The following is a 13633-nucleotide window of genomic DNA, read 5'->3' on the forward strand; positions in this document are numbered from 1 at the left end:
AGAGGTGGGGTTTCACTGTGTTAGCCAGGATGGTCTTGATCTCCTGACCTCAGGTAATCGACCGGCTTCAGCCTCTCAAAGTGCTGGGATTACAGGCATGAGCCACCACGCCCAGCCACCTCTGTTCTTAAGAAACTTAAATTACAACAAGGGAGGAAAAAACAAATATGTTCATCCAGCAAACACTTGTTGAGGATCTATTTATGTGAGATACTTTAAAGTCTGATAGGAAATGTCACCATGTATCTCAATTTGCCAGGAACTGTCTTATTTATACCTGTTGCATTGGTGTATTATAAATAGCAATCCTTCTGACCTTCAAAAGTGCCCTAGTTTGTGTGGCAGATTAGAAGATTGCTTTGATGCTGGGAAGTGATAGGGCCCTGATAACCTCATCCACTAGAGTCAGGTCAACGGAGAAGATTACCATAGCAACTAAGGACCATTATGTTAACAGAAACAGATATTATCACAACCTGGATATTTTTGTAATTTGGATGAGGCAATCTCATTCATTACCTGAGATATTTCTAGAAGCTGTATTCATGTTGTTGGTTAATCTAATGGAAAGTGTTATCTTCTCCAGCTTACAATTCTGATCAGCATCTATGCCTCTGGGATAGGCTTAGCCTATGCTGAGACAGGTGAGATCTCATGTCTATGGGAAATGGACCAAGGAGAAGCCTTAAAGAGTGGGCAGGCCAGGTGTGGTGGCTCACGCCTGTAATCCCAGCAGTTTGGGAGGCCGAGGTGGGCAGATCATTTGAGGCCAGGAGTTCGAGACCAGCCTGACCAACATGGTGAACCCCATCTCTACTAAAAAATATAAAAAGTTAGCTGGGCGTGGTGGCACATGCCGGTAATCCCAGCTACTTGGGAGGCTGAGGCAGGAGAATTGCTTGAACTTGGGAGACAAGTGAGCCGAGATCACGCCACCGCACTCCAGCCTGGGAGACACAGCGAGACTCCACATGAAGAGAAGGGACCTGAAGTCTCATGAGCTCAGTTCCATAATCATGCCTGGGTGGCTACTCCATGCTGGGCACTCCTCTAGTCAACAGGGCAGAAGGAATTTTATGAGCAGAGCCTGGAGGTGGGAAATAGCATGGGGTGTGTGGGGCCCACCAAGGAACTTGGCATTGGTGGACGTCTACAGTGTGTGGCAGTGGCCAGCAGGGGATGTGCTATGGGAATAGGCAGAGGCCAGATGATGGAGAACCTACATCAAGAAACATCGTGCTTTTTTAAAGCTTGGAAATGAAAAGATACCTCAGATGTGGCTCTATCCCAAGGGCTCTGCCTGCCTTGGCAGCCACCACACCTGCAGCAAGACGATCCGTTTTTCAGTGCGTCTGCTGATCCCTGAAAACCTCTCTGCCCCCTCCAGGGCTCTGTCCAGGTGTATGTTACTCATATTTGCAGATTTAGTGCTGATGAGACAGTTTCTGGAGACCCAGGACAAACAATGCTGGCTGGAAGAGCCAACCCTGGGCAGTCAGCCCCTTGTTTGGCAGCACTTCCAGGTGCTACAGAAGAACTGGTGCAGCAAGGACGATTGATTTGTGTGGGTCAAAGTAGGGGTGTTGATGTTCTTCCGGAATGTGCAGCAGTTGCTGATAATATTGGCTGACACTGAAGATCCTGCCAATTTCTTTAATCTTCCTTACTGCTGGTAGACTTGAATGGTCCAAAAGGCCATGTATACCAGCCTGGAGTGCTACCCCGAAACCACTGGATCTTGAACTCCCTGCCACTCTGAACGGCAATGCACAAAGCAGGTGATCTTATTTATACTGGCAACATAAGTTCTTGGTAACAGGGGCAGAGCAGTATGGTTTGGTGCCTAACACAGGAAGTTAAAAAATAAAAATAATAAAAGGAAAGAAAGGGGGAAAAATGCTCATATCAGTGTGGAATGGGGCAAGTAGAACCCACCAAAAAGGTAAAATATGAAACTAGCAGGAAGAACTGTCTCCAATTGCATGAGAAGAACATGCCAACAAAAGACAATTTTTCAAAGATAATTGTTAAGAAACACATTGCCAAGAACTTTAAAAATCAAGTACAAGCCAGGCATGGTGGCATGTGCCTGTGGTCCCAGCTACTTGGGAGACTGAGGCAGGAGGATGGCTTAAGCCCAGAGTTTAACACTGTAGTGTGTGATGATCATGCCTGTGAATAGTCACTGCACTCCAGCCTGGGTGACATAGCAAGACCCCACCTGTAAAAAAAAAAAAAAAAAAAAAAAATCATGTGCAGACATTTGTTTTCCAGTTTGCTAGACACCAGCACTTGAAGAAATATCTCTTTTAGGATGAAGAGATGTTTTTCCTAAAGTTGTATGAAACAGCTTTTCCTCTGTACTAACTCACTTAAACATGAATGAGTCTTAAATTATTACTTTTTCTTCTCTATTGCAAGAGTCTCACTGGTGTTCATTTCCTGAAGAATCAACGATGAACTAAGGGCGTGTGGGAGGCATTCTCCTCCGTTGAGGACTGTAGAGATGCCGATAGATAGAAATAATCTTGAACAAAAAGGTCCATGAGGTTATTCGACTGATTTATGGTCCATTCTAGGTCATGTGCATGCCAAGTCTATCTTTTTCATCCAAAATGCCTTCCTGAGTATGTTCTGAACTGGGATCCTGGGGGTCATATGATTATGACTATTTTTTAACTGTGACTCTCACCGTAGAGAACACTCCAATTTAACATGCTCGTTTATGAAGTTCAACTCATGATTAATTGTCATTTACACCAGCGCTACTCAAAGTGTGGGTCTCTGATGCTTGAGGAGCGTGGTGCAAACTGTAAATCAACATACTGCTTTCTTCATGGAGAAAGTCAGGCACTAAAAACCTGTCCGCTAAACTACAGTGTGCTTGGTGAGGCGGTTGACACACATTATGGTGCAAGCTTCACCTCTTGATGTGGCAGGGTAACCGTCTGCAGACCAACGTCTGTCTACAGACTGCACTTTGAGGCACTCTGACATATACTTGACATATATTTACATCATCTTTATAATCTATAAGATGCAATCTATAATTATTAATCTGTCTCAATTTTAAAAAGATCATTTTGAAACAATTTCGAATGTATAGAGAAGTTGCAAGACTACTACAAAAAACTCCTGCATGCCTTTCTTTCTTTTCTTTTTTTTTAATTTATAATTTTTTTTTCTTTTATAGAGATGGGGTCTTGCTGTGTTTACCAGGCTGGTCTCGAACTCCTGGTCTCAAGCATTCCTCCCATCTCAGCCTCCCAAAGTGCTGGGATTACAGGCATGAGCCACCATACCCGGCCCCCGTATGCCTTTCATTCAGACTCCTTTCAAGTTTTACTCATGATGTGCTTGCTACCAATGGGTCCAAATTATGATCCTATGATCTAGCCTCTTTCTATCTGGATCTTTCTCTGAGTTCCATGCTCTTGACCTTTATGAAGGTTACATTTTGTAGAATGATTCTCAAGTTGGGTTGTCCTCTGCTTTTTCATGATTAGACCAGGTCACGCCTTTTGGACAAGAATGTCACAGAAGTGATGCAGTGGTCTCACTGCCCACTATCAAATAGCCCATGATGTCATTTTGCCCCATTGGTGATGGTAACTTTGATTGCTTGATTAAGATGGTGTCTGCCCCATCTTTTTTCTTTTATAGTTAATAAGTATTATGTAAATATTCCATTATTCATTCCATTTTTACCTCCTTGTTTTAGAACTCATTGATGTTTCTTGCTGGAATTAATTATTACTGTGATGTTTGCCAAATGGTAATTTTCTAATTGTATTATTCCCCTTACATTAATAAATTGGCATACTATTGTAAGGAAGAACTTTTGTACCTCCCGTTTTTACAAACAAATGTGTTATCATCCATTCTATTCTTCTATTATTCAATGGGTTACAAACCTTACTCTCATTAATTACTTTGATGTTCATGTAGACCCAGATTTTGACAGTTGGTTTCCTGTGAAGCTGGATTCTGCACCTTTTGCCATGTGCCTCTCATTCTTTGAGAACTTCCTCACAAATAGCCCTTCCAGGATATCTGGTGCTTTTTCTGTTCCAGGTCTGGATCAGCCAGTTCTTTGAGGAGCCTTAGTTCCTTTTCATGGAGAGTGATATTTAGAAGGCAAGATCTAGATGCAAAGTAGGCCCTTTGCTACTAGAGTTGTTGCTTCCCTGGGCCCTCTCAGTAGACAGAATTAGGAAATAGATGTATTTTTATCCGTCCATATATGCAAACACACAAAGGTGTGTATATACACCTTTACATCTATACTTCTGTCTTGACGTCTTGGGGTTGCATCATCCTTAGTATGTTTGTTTACTGGCCCCTGTAGGTAGCCATTCTCTCGACTACCTGAGGGGCCTCTCACCCTGCTCTGAATCTATCCTCATAATTGTTGCCATTGCCAGGTGCCACCAGCTGCTTCTGCCACCTTGCTCCAATACCACTCTTGCCAGGCCACTGTCACCTCCCTTTCTTGTGCCTGCTCAGTGACTCTTGGGCTGAATTAGGAAAGAGAGGAAGGAAGCCAGAGTTTTGTTTCTTAATTAGAAGAAGAAGTAAGCACAGGCTACATTGAGATTACCTGCCAAGATTACTCCTTTGTTTCACCTTAGGAGACAGATAAGACAGCCTGTCTGTCAGGACGATATCAACATTGAAATGAAAGGGTCTTCAGTATCTCTAAGTCTACTTCAGGATCGTAATCATGGCCAGAAGGGTGGGAGGGGTGGTGCTTGTGCATCCTGCAGTGCACATCAGCCTTGGTTTTTGCAGCGGGAATAAGGCTATCAGTGCTGGCTTTAATGTCGCTAAATCAGCAGAATGCTTGTCAACTGGTCTAGACATGCATCATGCCTGATGAAAGAAGATGAAAAAATAGAACATTGGTTTTTCTGGCAAGGGGCATTTGGAAACGTGGGGGTGTTATGCATTGTCACAATGCCTGGGGCCCACTGACATTTGGTGAGCAAGAGCCAGGGATATAAATGCTCTGTAGTGCACAAGGCAGTCCTGCATGACAACGTCTTGTCCCCCTCAAATGCCACTGGAGCCCCCTCTAAGAGATACAAACAGGTGCTCACCCACAGGGGTACAGTTTGTAATGCTTTAATGCCATTAATGCTGTCATGTTTGTGAGGGAACATGGTCTCTAGCCTCCACCAGATGGGAGCAAAATAACCATAACTACCAGAAATAGAAGTGGTTGTAGTAACTGCTTCCACATATTCTAGATACCCACCCACTGTGTGCAGTTATGAGTGAAACTGTGGCAGCTTTGTGAATCCCACAGGCCTGATCTTGGTCCTAGTGGGCAGCATGACATTGGAATAAAATTCAAGACATTAAGTGATCCTGTGTTTTGCCCGCTGTTGAAATTAGCAACTGGAAAATAAATGTGTTTCTGTGGTCAAGGATGACCGGTTACCTTTTATGAGCTCACACATCCCGTCACTTGGTCAAGGAGTACTTGCTTGCACTTCCAAATTGATTGTAAGCTCCTTGAGGGCAAGAGGCAGTATGGCAGGCTTATGTAATTACCCACAGTGTCTTGCAATTAGTAGGTGATTACTAGCCGGTGACAAGGTTTGATTTTTCCCAGCTGGACCATTAACCATAACACTGGGTAAGGGCTCGCATCTATTTTTCTACAGTGTTCCAGCACCTCACTAATTCATATTTTAGATAGGGCTGAAATCCGTAAATTTCTGAACTGGTTAAGCAAGGCAGAAGCAGCAAAGCCCTTTTTTCTTTCACCTACTCTCTCTCCCTCCCTGCCTCTGATTTATAGGCTGACAGAAGTGGATGCAAGAATGACTTCCGTATAGGTGGGCAAATGACCCTACTGCTGAATCGTGCTACTTTAAGCTCAGAGCTGAAGAGCAGGACATCCAGGCTTGGGAGGACAGCAAGGGTCATAGGTGTAGGCTGGCTTCTGCCATGAACTCTCTGTTCGATGTTCAGCAAGTCTTCTAACCTCTCTGGGCCTCATTGTCTGCATCTATAAAATCGGGAGGTTGGACCTCACGATCTCTTCACATCTGTGGTTCTACAGTTTTTTGTCTTGGACCTCATGAAACCTATGAAGCATGGCCACATCCTGAACAATAGGCAAAGTGATAAGGAAATGTCACAAGGATGGCAAAGTGACAGGGAAAACAGAGTGAAAAGTGTGTCCTATGATAACACTGGAAAGACCATTCTCTGGCCACAGTTCAAACCTCTCTTTCTCAATGAGTTTTGTCTTTTGTCTTTTTCTTCTTCCTGTAATTACAGGAAGAATAGCGAACAGCACTTACAGCTGCTGCTTTCCCAGCTAAGAGGATAAGCCAGGCTCAGGCTCTGGTGGTGGAGAGATGGTCTATTTACCTCAGATTTACTTCCAGACCACAGGAATCCCACATTTGTCCAAGACCTCTTTCTTTTCTCCCATGGAAGGAGGGCTGCCATGGCTGGACAATTCCACTCTCAGCAACCTCTTCTGATCTTTGAAATTCTGATCTCCTTTTAACAAAGTACAGTGAGAAGTAATTTAGACTAAATGACTTGATACCTGTATTTCCTGATACTTTATTTTTCTTTCCATGATTATTTTAATTCCTGAAAAGTGGAAAAGTACTTTCTCCATCATTTCTCATTTTTCCCTTTTCCCTTAAAAACATAACTCTGCATTTATTGTAAACTATCTTAAATCGACTTTGGAAGTGATTTGAAAATAAATTGTAAAATAACAGTGCTGTAGGTGTCTAATACGCTTTGTGTTGTAGTCAAGAGAATAAAGCAGTCGACACATTTAGTAGCAAATATCTGAAGTAGAAGGGACATGAGAGAATATTTAAATCATTGTTTTTCAAATTGCAGGTTGTAGCCCATTAGTGGGTCCTGAAATCAATTTAATGAGTTGCAACCAGTATTTTTTTAAAATAATATAGAATAGAGTAGAAAATACCAGAGTAATCACACATAAAAAAGGTTTGTTAATGAAACGTTTGTTTAGGCAAGTTCTGACTTGCCTAAAATATCAAAGCTGTTAGAAACTACAAAAAACAGAACAAGAACTTTGCACAGTAGACGAGAGCATTTTATTTTACTAAGAATTAGTTTATATGATTGGTTATTGTGATGTCCCATTTAATTTAGAAAGGGTCTTTGCAAAATCCACTGAGAAAAACAGTTGATTAAATATTTATTGAGTGCTCAAATGTATGAGAAAGTGTACAAAAATATTTAATGAAAATACTACTTATTATGTCCTGTAACTAATAAAGATATTCAACTATAATTTAAAAGCTCCCAAAAAGGAAATTTCTAGGCCCAGAAGGTTTCCGTGGTGAATTCCATTGAACATTTAAATTAAAAAAAAAAAATTTTTTTTTGAGGCAGAGTCTTGCTCTGTCGCCCAGGCTGTAGTGCAGTGACGCCATCTCGGCTCACTGCAAGCTCCGCCTCCCGGGTTCACACCATTCTCCTGCCTCAGCCTCCCGAGTAGCTGAGACTACAGGCACCCGCCACCACGCCCGGCTAATTTTTTTGTATTTTTAGTAGAGACGGGGATTAACCGTGTCAGCCAGGATGGTCTCGATCTCCTGACCTCATGATCCGCCTGCCTCGGCCTCCCAAAGTGCTGGGATTACAGGCATGAGCCACCGCGCCCGGCGAAAATTTAACAATTTTACACAATTTCTTCCTGAAAACAAAAGGGGAGGGAATGCTTATCACTTCATCTTATGGGGCTAGTATTACACTGATAAAAAAAAAAAAAAAAAAAAACAGACTAACATGGCTTATAAACTTAGATACAAAAATCCCCAACAAAATATTAGCAAATCAAATCTAGAAGTATATTAAAAGACTTAAACACCATGACAAAATTTATTTCAAGTATGCAAATTTAGGTCAATATTAAAAAAATCAATCCATATAATCCGCTGCAAAGAAAGAAAAAATCACACAGTTATATCAATTGACGCAGAAAAAGCATTCGACAAAATCCAACACGTACTCCTGATAAAAACTCTCAGCAAACTAGGAATAAAGGAAATCTTCTGTAGCTTGATAAAGAGTAGCTATTAAAAGCCTACAGGTAACATCATGCTTAATGGTGAAAGACTGCTTCCTGTCTAAGATTAGAAACAAGGCAAGGATGTCTGCTCTCACCACCCTTATTCAACATGGTGCTAGAAACTCTAGCTATTGCAAGAGTGCAAGATAAATAAATGAATACTGTAAAGATTGGAAAGGAAGAAATTAAACTGCCCCTGTTTTCAGACGACATGATTATCTACATAGACAATGTCAAGTAATCTATGAAAACTCCTAGAATTAATAAGTGAATCCAGCAACCTTGCAGGATATAAGATTGACACATAAAAATTAATTGCATTTCTATTTATAAAAATGAACATCCAGAAACCAAAATTAGAACACAACATAAGTCACTCCAAATAAAATGAAATACTTATGTGAAGGATTTCTGTACTGAAAATAACAAAATGCTTATTAAAGAAATTAAAGAAGATCTAGATAAATGGAGAGGCATACTATGTTTATGGATTAAAAGACTTAACGTAGAAAAAGGTCAATTCTTCCCAAATTGATCGACAGATGTAATGCAATTTTTTTTTTTTTTTTTGAGACGGAGTCTCGCTGTCTCCCAGGCTGGAGTGCAGTGGTGCCATCTCGGCTCACTGCAGGTTCACGCCATTCTCCTGCCTCAGCCTCCCGAGTAGCTGGGACCACAGGCGCCCGCCACCTTGCCCGGCTAATTTTTTTTTTTTTTTTTTTGTATTTTTAGTAGAGACGGGGTTTCACTGTGTTAGCCAGGATGGTCTCAATCTCCTGACCTCGTGATCCGCCGGCCTAAGCCTCTCAAAGTGCTGGGATTACAGGCGTGAGCCACCGCGCCCGGCCAGATGTAATGCAATTTTGATCAAAATCCCAGCAACAGTTTTTGTAGACAGAGACAAGATTACTCTAAAGTTTATATGAGAAGACACAAATTCTAGAATTTAAAAAAATCTTGGGGCTGGGTGCGGTGGCTCACGCCTGTATTCCCAGCACTTTGGGAGGCCAAGGAGGGCGGATCACGAGGTCAGGAGATCGAGACCATCCCGGCTAACACGGTGAAACCCCGTGTCTACTAAAAGTACAAAAAATTAGCCGGGCATGGTGGCGGGCGCCTGTAGTCCCAGCTACTCGGGAGGCTGAGGCAGGAGAATAGCGTGAACCTGGGAGGCAGAGCTTGCAGTGAGCTGAGATCGCGCCATTGCACTCCAGCCTGGGTGACAAGGCGAGACTCCATCTCAAAAAAAAAAAAAAAAAAAAAAAAGAATAAAGTGTGAGGAATTACTCTATCTCATATTAGGTTTTACTATATAGCCACAGTACTCAAGATAGTATGGTATTGTTCAGGGATAGGTATATACATAATTGAAACAGAATAGAGAACCCATAAATTAACCTATATAAATATGAAAGAACCCATAAATAAACCTATGTAAATATCTCCAACTGCTTTCTGACAAAGACGCAAAAGAAAGCCTTTTCAACAAATGGTACTGAAGTTACTGGACATGTATAGGCAAAAAAATAAACCTCAACCCAAACCTCTCACCTTATCAAATTTAACTCAGAATGCATCATATTTGTAAATTTAAAATGTAAAACTATAAAACTTTTGGAGTACAACAAAGGAAAAAATCTTTGAGATGTAGGCCTAGGCAAAGAGTTCTTATACTTGACATCAGAAGCGTGATCCCACAAAGGAAAAAATAGATAAAAAGTAAACTTTACTATGAGAAAGTCCATGTGAGGAGAATGAAAAGGCAGGCTACAGACTGAGAGAAATATTTTCAAATAACACATATGACAAAAGACTAGTGCCCGGAATATACAAAGATCTCTCAAAACTCAATAGTGAAAGAAAAAAACCCCAGTCTACTTAGAAAATGGGCCAAAGACATACATACATTTCACTAAATAAGATATACATTCAGCAAAGAAGCACACAAAAAGCTTTGGCATAATTAACCACTGAGGTAATGTAAATTAAAACCACGATGAGATGTTACTACACGCCGTTCAGAATTGCTAAAATAAAAAGTAGTCACAACAGTGGTCAGGTGTGGTGCATACCTATAAGACTGTGTGAGCCCAGGAGTTCACGTTCAGCCTGGGCAACATAGTGAGACTCTGCCTCTAAATAAATAAATAAAAACAGTGACAACACAAAAAGCTGACGAGGATGCAGAGAAACCGGATACGTTACTGGTGGCATTGTAAAATAGTATAGCCACTCCAGAAAATAGTTTGGCAGTTTCTTATAAAACTAAACATGAGACTGCCATAAACCCAGAAATTTCACTCTTGAGCATCCATCCCAGAGAAATGAAAAATGTGTATTTGCACAAAAAGCTGTACAGGAATGTTCATAATAGCTTTATTCATAATTAACCCAAACTAGACACAACTCAAATGGTCATCAGTATATTATTAATCTGTATTGTGGAATAGTCCTCAGCAATGAAAAGGAACAAACTGTTGATACATGGACCAACTTGGATGAATCTCCAGGGAAATAAACTGTGGGGAAAGCCAATCCTTAAAGTTTACATGTAGGATTCCACTTATATAACATTCTTGAACTGACAAAATTAAAGAAATGGAGAACAGATTCGTGGTTGCCAGGGGTCAAGGACCATGGTGGGAGTGGGGTGGGGGAGGAGAAAAGCCAGGGAGAGGAGAGGAGCTGTGGTTACAAATGACATGAAAGATCCTTGTGGTTCTATATCCTGACTGGGGCCGGGAGCAGTGGCTCATGCCTGTAATCCTAGCACTTTGGGAGGCTGGGGCAGGAGGGTCGCTTGAGTCCAGGAGTTTGAGACCAGCCTGGGTAATGTGGCAAAATCCCATTTACATTAAAAAAAATATACATACAAAACATTAGCAGGCATGGTGGCACACACTTGTGGTCCCAGCTACTTGGTAGGCTGAGGTGGGAGGATTGCCTGGGCCTGGGAGGTTGAGGCTGCAGTGAGCCATGATCGCATCACTACACTCCAGCCTGGGTGACACTGAGACCCTCTCTCTCAAAAACAAAGTAAAAATTATATCCTGACTGGATTAACGTCAATATCCTGGTTGTGATACTGTATTCTAGTTTTGCCTGATGTTACCACTGGGGAAAACTGAGTCAATGTTACATGGAACCTCTCTGTATTATTTCTTAAAACTGCATGTGAATCTGCCATTATTTCAAAACAACAGTTTAAATTGTAAAAAGGAAACATGAGGACTCTCTGCTCTTAGATGCAAGCAAATGGAGTAAAAAATGTATAATTTGGGCAAAGACTAAAGTAACTATTGGAGGATTCTAAATAGCTTGGTGACAATGACATGCTTTCTCTTTCTACATTCCCATAGAGTACTTAGTCCCAGTCATACCCTTGCCCATAGAGGCACTCGATAATTTTGTCTTATGTGTTATTATTAGTGTGGAATAGACGTTGCCCTGTCAAGCAGTTTAATGTATGAATGTAAATATAAATCACATATATATAATAGGCAGCTCAAGTGTGGTTCTGTGTGAACAAGCCAATTTTTTTTTGTGAAAGGACATGATAATTATCCTTGAGAACAGAAGGAAAACATAACCAGAGTCCACATTTATTTTGGGCTCCACAGCTGTGTTTCCTTCCCATGCAGGTTTTGCTTGTTCACTTGCTTTTGCCTTTTTCTACAGGATATCCGTCAACCACATTCATTAGCCTAGGAGGCGGGAGAGTGGAATTTCTGTGTGGGAAGGAAAGGGTTTACAGCCGTTATTTCTGGGGCCCTAGGGCTCTCAGGAGATGCTTCAGGGAGGGGGAATGGGTGCAATTTCTATCTTGGGCGGCCTATTTTCTTTTTTTTCTTTTTCTTTCTTTTTTTTGAGACGGAGTCTTGCTCTGTGGCCCAGGCTGGAGTGCAGTGGTGCAATCTCGGCTCACTGCAAGCTCCGCCTCCCGGGTTCACGCCATTCTCCTGCCTCAGCCTCCTCAGTAGCTGGGATTACAGGAGCCCGCCACACGCCTGGCTAATTTTTTTGCATTTTTTAGTAGAGACGGGGTTTCACCGTGTTAGCCAGGATGGTCTCGATCTCCTGACCTCGTAATCCGCCCGCCTCGGCCTCCCAAATTGCTGGGACGACAGGCGTGAGCCACCGCGCCCGGCCCTATTTTCTACCTACTTGTCCATGGCTTCACATTGGATTTGATTTAAGAACAGATTCCATGTCTTCATAAAATGTTAGAAAACCGCCAGCGGCTCATGTCTGAGTTCAGCTGCACAGGACTGAGGTTGCAGCTGGAGACCTGGGCCTCTGCATTCCCTGTCTGGGGGAGGGAGTGCAGAGGCTGAGATGAGGCGTGAGTGGTGTCCTGGAGGGCTGGAATGAGTGCCCCCTGTCACTGTCTGTCTGGCTCCTGCCACTGACAGCAGAATGTCACTTATTCAATGTTGCTTGCCCAGGGAGGACAGAGTGTGTCCTGCCTTACAGAAGGCCTGGGGCAAAGCCATGACATTTCAAAGCGGGAAAATCAAGCAGGGTGAGAGGGACTTTTTTCTGGAGAAAATACTGTTTAAAAAATGTTTGTTTTCAAAGTCTGTTTGTGTAATATAGTGTGTGACCAATAGAAGCGACGAGAGCCCAAGGTGGTGAGGTGATTGATCAATTGATGAGAAAAGCCCCTGGAAAATTTGTGTGAACAAATACTTAGTTGCATGAGCAAATGTGCAAAGCAGTGTTCAAAAAGATCTTATGAAAATATTTGGGAGATGGGAGGTGGCAGTTTCAGTGAGCCAAGATTGTGCCACTGCACTCCAGCCTGGGTGACAGAGTGAGACTCTATGTGAAAACAAAAACAAAAAACAAAAATTAGGAGAAATCTTTCAGTAACAGGTTCAGTAAATAATTGACTAATGATGAAGAATTAATAATATAATAATTTATAATAAAATGGTGTGATGATAATAAAATCAGTGAAATTTCAACTGGCTAATTCCACATTCAAATGAGACCAAGAAGTAGACCAGAAGGCAATCCACACAGTGACTCTGGAAGGGAGCCCGGCTGAAGCAGTGACGGGTTTTTCTTCCTCATCAGCACTAGCAGTGCAGGTGGTGATGTGTGATATTCGGATGGATGCTGGAAAACTAACCCTCCTCTGGCGGTGAAGAGTTCCCCTTTGATATGTCTGGGGAGTCCTGAAGCCTTTCCAAGACCCTTCAGCACTAACGTTAGGGTCCTCGGCATTACAGACCCACCTTCAGCATGGGAGTAATGGTAAATACCAGCGGGAGGAGGCAACAGAGTTGAAATGGAAGAGCATGTGTGCCTGCCCCTCATGGTGCCACCAGGAAAGCAGGGGGTCTTCAGGGCCAGGGCCCAGAGAGAGCACTTCAGAGATGAATTTCTACCTCCTTGGTCTCCTGCGGTGCTTAATTAAGGCCTCTTGAACTTGCTGGGCTAGAGAAAGATGAGCTGAGACCCTGGAGTTAGTTAAATTCCTAGGAGCGCTTTGATGTTACTTTCTGGGGACTTGGGTTTTGGAATACTGCAAGATCCGGCCTCAATGTCTCT

Source organism: Pan paniscus, chromosome 7, assembly GCF_029289425.2.
Source record: "Pan paniscus chromosome 7, NHGRI_mPanPan1-v2.0_pri, whole genome shotgun sequence".
NCBI lineage: Eukaryota > Metazoa > Chordata > Mammalia > Primates > Hominidae > Pan > Pan paniscus.